The sequence below is a fragment of the Triticum aestivum genome, chromosome 2B (assembly GCF_018294505.1).
Source record: "Triticum aestivum cultivar Chinese Spring chromosome 2B, IWGSC CS RefSeq v2.1, whole genome shotgun sequence".
In the NCBI taxonomy this organism is placed as follows: Eukaryota; Viridiplantae; Streptophyta; class Magnoliopsida; order Poales; family Poaceae; genus Triticum; species Triticum aestivum.
This window is the reverse complement of record NC_057798.1, coordinates 227383294-227392525: the sequence shown is the minus strand read 5'-3', so window position 1 is coordinate 227392525 and position 9232 is coordinate 227383294. Positions and strand designations below refer to the sequence as shown.

The 9232-nt window shown below is 44.7% G+C and overlaps 1 long non-coding RNA gene across 1 annotated transcript; it reads left to right on the top strand.

Moving 5' to 3' along the window:
- Window positions 1-1751: 1751 nt before the first annotated feature.
- Window positions 1752-4153, top strand: LOC123044507 (uncharacterized). The gene is made up of 2 exons (XR_006420142.1): window positions 1752-3039; window positions 3628-4153. It is a non-coding gene; the product is annotated as an uncharacterized lncRNA (long non-coding RNA).
- The last annotated feature ends 5079 nt before the right edge of the window (window positions 4154-9232 follow it).

Below are 9232 nucleotides of genomic sequence, written 5' to 3'. Positions count from 1 at the left end.
CTTTCTTCGTACATGCGCACGCGAGGTGAGTCATGAATGATGTCGCAGGGCAAAACTGCCTCTGCGCCGTATACCATAAAAAATGGTGTGAATCCGGTAGTACGGTTGGGCGTTGTCCGCAGCCCCCAGAGTACGGAGTCGAGCTCCTCTACCCAATGCGTGTCAGATTTCGTTAGGGACCGTACTAGTCTGGGTTGATGCCGCTCATTATTAGACCATTTGCTCGTTCCACTTGACCGTTGATTTGAGGATGATAGACTGAAGCGTAATCGAGCTTAATGCCCATATTTTTGCACCATAAATTAACCTCGTCGGCCGTGAAGTTCGTGTCATTATCGGTAATGATGCTATGGGGGACACCATAACGGTGTACTACCCCGGATATGAAGTCTATCACTGGTCCGGACTCTGCCGTTTTAACTAGTTTGGCCTCTATCCATTTGGTGAATTTGTCCACCATGACCAATAGGTACCTTTGCTTGTGGGTTCCCCCTTTAAGGGGTCCAACCATGTCAAGCCACCAGACCGCGAACGGCCAGGTAATGGGTATGGTTTTGAGGGCGGTAGGTGGCATATGGCTCTAATTAGCAAAGAGCTGACAGCCAAAGCATCTTTGGACTAAGTCCTGAGCGTCTGCCCGGGCCGTCGTCCAATAAAATCATGTACGGAAGGCCTTGCCTACAAGGGCCCGAGCTACGGCGTGGTGTCCGCCTAGTCCGGCATGAATTTCAGCCAGGAGGTTTCGCCCTTCCTCTTCGGAGATACACCTTTGAAGGACTCCGGTTGTGCTTTTCTTATAAAGTTCTCCCTCGTAGACCTTGTAGGCTTTAGATCGCCGAACTATGCAGCGGGCCTCATTTTGGTCTTCGGGAAGTTCCTGCCTAATTAAGTAGGCTAGGAATGGCTCTGTCCACGGAGCAATTACTGCCATTATTTCGTGGGCTGAGGGTGTTATTGTGATGCCCCATTACATCCGACAGAGTCAGGCGTAACGGAATCCATCACTTCAGAGTTGCGCCAGGATCAGTTAAGGAGAACAGTATCATGTACAAGACGGTGCAGCTGCCATGAGTAGGCAAGCTTTTATTACATTGACACCTCAAGTGTCGACTAAGCCTAAGCGACCATGACGATAGATCGTCATCCACTTCTAGTTACGAGCCTTCTAGACCAACCATGGAGGGCATCTACTCTTCATAGCCTTGATTGTCGACTTCCTCATAAACATACTCCACTTCAGAATAACCGAAGTCATTAAGATGACCAGACTCATCATAAGTACCATTCTCTATCGCCTCAGAGTTCTCATAACTCTCTTGTTCTGAAAAACAAGATAAGTGCAGCTGAGTACGTATAAAATACGTACCCCGCAAGTCGCCGGGAAAAGTGGATGCATGAGTCTTTAAAGAGGAAAAACTTTATCGGACACAGCTACAACCAGCGAGCCATTAGCTCAGAAATACTTTGTAAGTAAAAATATTTTCCCTTAACCCTTTTTGTTGAAAACAAAATTTTATTTATAAAATCTACTGGCGACCGAGCGACGTGGGATCTTACATCCTGTGTTAGAGGAAAACCCACACGACGCACTTACAAACCCGGAAGCTGGGAGTGATATCACATTTACTCTGATCAGAGGTGTACTGCTTTGCCCATAGCATCACTTGGTCCAAGTCGTCCATGTGCTACCTGTGCGCACGACTAGACCAAGAAACCAAAACCTTTAACCAGCCCGTACACTACCTCTGCTTTTCCACCTTGCCTTACTAAAGGCCCGCGGGTTGAGACCCCTGACCGGCGGTCCCGCCCTAGGGTGACTGTACCTACCCGGCTACAGCCACCTTCTCACCCATGCAAAGGCAGCTACTTGGCATGGGTAGTCGGTTCAGCCCGTCCCATTCCAGGTCTATGGTCAGTACGATTTGCGCCGCTTTTGAAGTAAGCGCCAGTTGGTTGTGTCCTAATGTGATACCCTATGTAGAGGAGCCCGCCATCCAAGCCAACCCTACCCAGGTTGCCTTCATCAACATGAGCTCCCCTACCCACCAAATATTTATTTATAATGTAACCCTGCCCGGGTCACAACTATTTAATACAGATACTTCACCTGATCTGATCCAATTGCCAAATCAGTGGATCCACCCGATCCAAAACTCATTTCATTTATGAAAAATATTTATTTTTAATTCTTATGCAAAAATTTTGAAATGACCCATAGCCCGAAAAACATTTATCAAGACATGGTCAAGGAGATGACGACTTGCCGGATAGTGCTTCGATCAACTCGGAACCACCAGACGTGGCTCCTACGGGTCCGAGATCGACTCCTGGTAATTATTTCAGGAACATGTTTATATTATTATTTATCTTCCTAACTAAAAATCTAACATCCAGCAACACGGCCATGTTGAGCAAGCCACATGTAATTAACTAAGTGGTGATACGTCCTAGTGTTCCATTGAGAGATAAAATGCATTAAGCCATCCAAAACAGAGTAGCATGCACGTACGTCATCCAGTCCAGAGAATGATAAAAGAAATGATAAGTAAAAAAGAACAGTAGCCTAGTACTGTACTACTAGTACTACGCGGGTTGAGCCCCAGCCCGAGTCTATCAAAAAGACTACTCATCTTCTCTGTTGTCCCACGAACAGAACCAGCCCGCTCACCTCTCTCTCTTCCCCAAGAACAAAGCACGGCCGCCGTCGCCTCGATCTGCCCCGTCCGGGCATCTCCGGCGACACGGCGGACACCTACAGATTCCCCTCATCTCCCTCTACCATTTCCTCCTATTTATTTGATCCGCCGCCGCCAAAAACGTCGCCACCACTCAATCCTAGCCGCCTGATCCAGGTCCGATGGGCTTGCCACCGGCTGCAGCGGCAACAACGTCTCCATGCCTACATCCTCCGCTAGCGCAGCCACACGCACGAGGCGTGCAGCCATGGGCGTCGGGCGTGTGCGGCTTCACCGGCGCTGCTCGGTCGCCATGGCTCTGCTGCTAACGATGTGGACTAGCCACATCCTACTGCTACTGCTGGTAAGTACTAATCCTAATTCCTTCTCCATGAAGTGCTCCAAATTTCACAACAAGTGCCTGCTATATGTGAACGTGGGTGTGCATATATTGTTCATTTTATCTCAGGCCCTACTATTCCCCTCTCAGCCATATTGCCTTCTTTCTCTTTGTTTATCTCAAGGCCATGAAATTAATCAAGATTTAATTTATGGTGTGGTCATGGTATTGCTACTGGTTAGATCTAAATGTTGTTCCTAACTAGTGCTACTCATCCTTGAACACCATATAGAAGTAAATAGTGGCAGTGAAACTCCAAAAATAATAATTACTTGTGAGTAGATTATAAACATCAATCTCTCAGTGTTTGCTACAGATTGGCAGGGATTAATAAATAGGACAAGGTAGTATACACAGGAAGGTTGATCTTTTGGATACATACATACATGTCTTAGCAAGTTACTAGTACCTAGGATTTGATTCTTGGCATGTTAGATCTAGTACATACCACGAATGTCATTCACATAAACTTTTACAAGCTTTTGCAATTGATCTAATTAGTTTTGACTAACTTGGGTGTTTACGCAAACATTTTGTTCTTTTTACTGCAAGGTAAATAGATCAAGGTGAATAGATGCTTATGGACTGATTCAAACCGAGGTGGAGATAGATAAGAAATCAAGCAAGAAGGGCTAACACAAGAAGGTACTTGATTAGTACCTGGTGGCGCATGCAACCCAAAGATCTTCACCGCAGTGAAGGACAGCAGTGTGGTAGAAGGTGAAAAGGCAAGTGGTGGGGGTACTCCAGCGTATGTGTGTGTGAGGTAGAATGGTCCAGTGAAAGGGATGGCTCCTATTTATAGTGGGGTGAATAGCTATGTCGGTTTGAAGACTCATTACATCTGGCATGCATGCGTGGTTAGTCTTGCATGCATGCCTCCACTTGTGTCTCTTATGGGTTGTACTACGGACAGGTGTAATTTGCTTGGCTGGCCCTTAGTTGGCATTTACTTTATGTGAAAGAAATGAGACAGGGGTCTATAAAATATATGGAGGTTTGGAGAAGAATTTGTTTTGCAGGACTAAATACTATTTGTTGTAATAATAAATGTAGTTGTCTCTATTATTTTAATTAATGTTTTGGCAACGTCGTTGAAATTATCGTTATCTAATTTATTATATATATATATATATATATATATTTACGGTTTTTACATCCTTTCCCCCTTAGAGAAAATTTCGTCCTCGAAATTTGTTAAGTCGCACCTCGAAAAGGTAAGGATATTTTTCTCGGAGGTCATCTTCTTTTTCCCAAGTCGCTTCTCGCACCGGATGATTTCCCCATTGCACCTTGCAATATTTAATTGTTTTACTCCTGAGCTTCTTTTCCTCGGTGTCCAAAATACGACTAGGATGCTCCTCATATGTTAGGTCCTTTCGGAGGGTTAATTCTTCCTCCGAGACTCTCTCAAATGGTGGCTTTACGCTCTTGCGTAATTGGGAAACATGAAATACATCATGAACCCCTTGTAGGTGCGCTGGCAATTCTAATTTGTACGCCATCGTCCCTCTTCTTTTTAAGATCCGATAGGGACCAATATATCGCGGACTTAGTTTTCCTTGTACTCCAAAGCGCTTGACACCTTTAATTGGTGAGACTTTTAAATAAACAAAGTCTCCGGGTTGATATTGTATATCATGTCGTCCCTTGTCTACATAACTCTTTTGCCGGCTTTGCGCCGTCTTGAGCCGCTCTCTAATTATGCAAACTTTTTCCTCGGTCTCTTGGACCAAGTCGGGTGCTAAGAGTTTCTTTTCTCCGGTTTCCACCCAACATATTGGGGTTCGGCATCTTCGACCGTATAAGGCCTCAAATGGGGACATACCAATACTAGCTTGGTAGCTATTGTTATAAGCGAACTCTGCTAAGGGTAAGTGCTTGCTCCATGAGTCACCAAAATCTAGCACACAAGCCCTTAGCATGTCCTCTATGATTTGATTCACCCTCTCGACTTGACCCCTAGTCTGGGGGTGGTAGGCGGTACTAAAATCCAATTTTGTTCCTAATGCTTCTTGTAATTTTTCCCAGAACTTGGATGTAAACATAGATCCACGATCTGACACTATTCTAGAAGGTGTCCCATGTAGAGCTACTATCCTGTGGATATATAGCTCAGCCAATTTTTCTCTGGAACAACCCGGGGCTAAAGGGATAAAATGGGCAGATTTAGTGAGTCGGTCAACTATCACCCATATGATCTCCTCTCGTTTTCTTGTTTTGGGCAGTCCGGTGATAAAGTCCATGTGGATTTCCTCCCATTTCCATTGTGGAATTTGGAGAGGTTGCAATAAGCCTAGTGGTCGCTGGTGTTCTGCCTTGACTCTCTTACAAGTGTCACACTCGTCCACACACTAAGCAATTTCTCTTTTCATATTTCTCCACCAAAATGTACCCTTGACATCTCGGTACATTTTTGTGCTACCAGGGTGTATGGTGTACGGAGTGTTGTGTGCCTCCTGGAGTATTATCTGCTTAATATCCAAGATATTTGGCACACATACTCGGGTTTTATACCAAAGTGATCCGTCTTCCGCTATTCGGAATTCTGATGGTTGACCATCTTGTATTCTGCGCTTTTCCTCACAAATAAACTCATCTTTGGTTTGGTTTTCCTTGATTTCGTCCAACAAATTGGGTCTGATTGCTAATGTGGCTAGGGTTTTCTCAACCGGTTTATGTATGAATTCAATTCCCATCATCTCCAGCTCATGTATCAGATGCTTATCATAGGTTGGCATCTTGACATGATTGCCTGAGGTTTTTCGGCTAAGGGCATCTGCCACCACATTAGCCTTTCCTGGGTGGTAGTTAACACTAAGGTCATAATCCTTAATGAGTTCTAACCACCGTCTTTGTCTCATATTCAACTCCTTTTGCGTGAAGATATACTTGAGGCTTTTATGGTCCGTGTACAGTTCACAACGGTTTCCATAAAGGTAGTGCCTCCACATCTTCAATGCAAATACCACGGCAGCTAACTCGAGGTCATGGGTGGGGTAGTTTTGTTCATGGGGCTTTAACTGGCGAGAGGCATAGGCTATGGCTCTCCCATCTTGCATTAGCACACATCCCAAACCAACTCTAGAGGCATCACAATATACTGTGAATGCTTTGCCTGGTTCAGGTAGAGCCAATACAGGAGCGGTTGTGAGCCGTTTCTTTAACTCCTGAAAACTTTGCTCACATTTGTCATTCCAGTCAAATGGAACTCCCTTCCTTAGTAATTTGGTCATAGGGGCTGCTTTCTGGGAGAAGCCTTCTATGAACCTTCGATAATATCCAGCTAAACCAAGGAAGCTACGAATCTCTGTTACGTTGGTTGGGGATTTCCATGCCAACACTGCATCCACTTTAGCAGGATCTACGGCTATCCCTTTCCCTGATATAATGTGTCCTAAGAAGGACACTTCTTCTAGCCAAAATTCACACTTTTTGAATTTGGCATAGAGTTGTTTTTCTCTCAAGGTCTGCAGCACTATACGGAGGTGTTCAGCATGTTCCTCAATACTTCGAGAGTATATGAGAATATCATCGATGAACACTACCACAAACTTATCTAAGTAGGGCATGAGAACTAGGTTCATCAGGTTCATGAAAACTGCTGGTGCATTTGTGAACCCAAAGGGAACAACCATGAATTCATGGTGACCATATCAGGTTATGAAAGCAATTTTAGGTATATCTTCTTCCTTTACTTTTAGCTAGTGGTACCCTGACCGAAGATCTATTTTTGAGAACACGGTGGCTCCTTTCAATTGGTCAAATAGATCATCTATCCGGGGTAGTGGGTACTTATTCTTAATGGTCGCCTCATTCAAGGCTCGATAATCCACACATAGCCTCATACTTCCGTCCTTTTTCTTAACAAATAAGACTGGTGCTGCCCAAGGTGACACACTTGGTCGAATAAACCCCTTTTCTTCTAGTTCATCCAATTGTTTTCTTAATTCCTTTAGTTCTTCCGCGGACATACGGTATGCTCGTTTTGATATGGATGTCATCCTGGGATGATATCAATTGTGCACTCTATCTCCCTGTTTGGTGGCATCCCGGGCAATTCTTCCGGAAATACGTCCAAAAATTCTTGGACCACAGGTACATCTTTAGCCTCCTTTTTGTCCAAAGTGGCTACTGAGGCTTGGTTTGATTTTTCTTGGGTTCTTCTACTATTAAAGGTTATCCGTTTATTATCTGGGCATCTCAAGGATATGGATTTTTCTGCACAATCCATTCTTGCTCCATGATTCGCTAACCAGTCCATTCCAAGAATAACGTCTAACCCTCTTAGGCCAATGACAAATAGGCTAGCATTAAAGGTTATGCCCTCAATGCAAATGGGATGGTTGTGGCAGACATGCTCAACAATCATTGGGCCTCCAGGTGAATCTACTTTTATGGGTTTGGCTAGGAGGGTCCGGTCTAGATTATGCGTCTCAACAAAGCATTGCGATATGAAAGAATGTGTTGCTCCTGGGTCAAACAATACTAGTCCTACTCCAGGAGGGATTAGTAGGTTACCCGTCACTATGTCTGAAGCCGACTCCACTTGTGCCACATCCATATGCGCCAGGCGGAATGGTCCACATGTGAGACCGCCACGACCACGCCCGCGGTTGGCAGTAGACGCATTCCCGTGTACTTGGGCTGAATTAGCCTGACGCTTATTTTGAGGTGGGACAGCTCCATTTGTACCAGATTGTGGTTGACTCTTGCTTGGGCACTGGTTTTGTAGTGTCCCTTTTGCCCACAACCAAAACAAACAACACTCGCCTTTGGGCAATCTCGAGCCAAGTGTGGTCCACTGCACACATGACATTTGATAGGGCCTCTCGGAGGCATAAAAGGTGGTCTAGGAGCTTGACAGAAAGGAGGACGGACGGGCCCGGCCATTGGCACGCGGACTAGGCCAACAGGACGATTTCCACTTTTCATGGCAAACCTTGGGTCCATCCTAGCTTTCTTCCTGTGCTCTTCCTCTATGGTGATTTGCCGGTTCTCGATTGTAATGAATCGGTCTACTAGCTCCCGGAACTCAGTTATTTTTATAGGAGCTATAATCAGTTGTATGGATGGGTTCAATCCTTCTATGAACCGGTACACCTTTTTGGTCTCAGTGTTTGTGTCCTCTGGTGCATAGCGGGATAGTGAGTTAAATTCATCTAGGTACACTGCGATGGTTTTAGACCCTTGCTTAAGGTTCAGGAATTCCTTCCTTTTTATTTCCATCGCACTTTGCGGGACATAGTTATCTCGGAATCTCCTCTTAAATTCGTCCCAAGTGACTATGTGGTTTTCTGGTATGATAATTTGGACATTTCTCCACCATGTGGCAGCAGGACCAATTAACTGATGGGATGCATACCGAACCTTTTCTTGATCCGTGCATCCCACAGTGCTAAGTTTCAGCTCTATGTCCATCAACCAATCATCTGCGGCTAATGGATGTGTGGCAGTTGAGAAGGTTGGTGGTCTAGTCTTTTGGAAGTCTCCAATCGTGACACCTTGTTCTGAGTTTTTAGTCAGTTGGCCTCTCATCATACCAAACATCTGTTCCATGAACTTATTCTGGTGTTCTAGAGAGTCTCGACGAGATTGCTCCATCCACTGGTACATTAGAGAAAGTTGATCGGATCCCGGGGCATGAGGGGGTAATGGTGGCGGTGGAGGTAACGTCACTCTAGACGGCAAATCTGCCATGTTCCTTAGCGACTCGGGCGCTAAATCTAATGGGTTCCCATTGTCTTCGAACGACTGATTACCAGATGCCATCGCTGCCAAACTGGTGGGCAAGACATAGGTTATTATGATAGCTACTTTATGTAAAATAATTTTATTTGTTTAATTAGCGATGATATTTTAGCTCAAATAGTACACTTCACGCTTCTTGTTTTGGAGTATCAATTTAAACAGTGCACTTAACAGCGGCATACTACAAAATTTTGCGATTTTTTTGACTTGTTGTTGGCCGAAGAATAAAAGCAGTCAAACAAAGTGATTTTTTTATCATGGCAGAGGCAAGAGATTAATCACAAGTCAAAAATAGAGCCACTTGCACATGCACATGCACACACAAGTTCTTCATGTACTGGATTAAAAGCATGCAATCATCAAGTGTCTGACATACATCAGTTGAACTCATGAAGTGCTAGGAAAA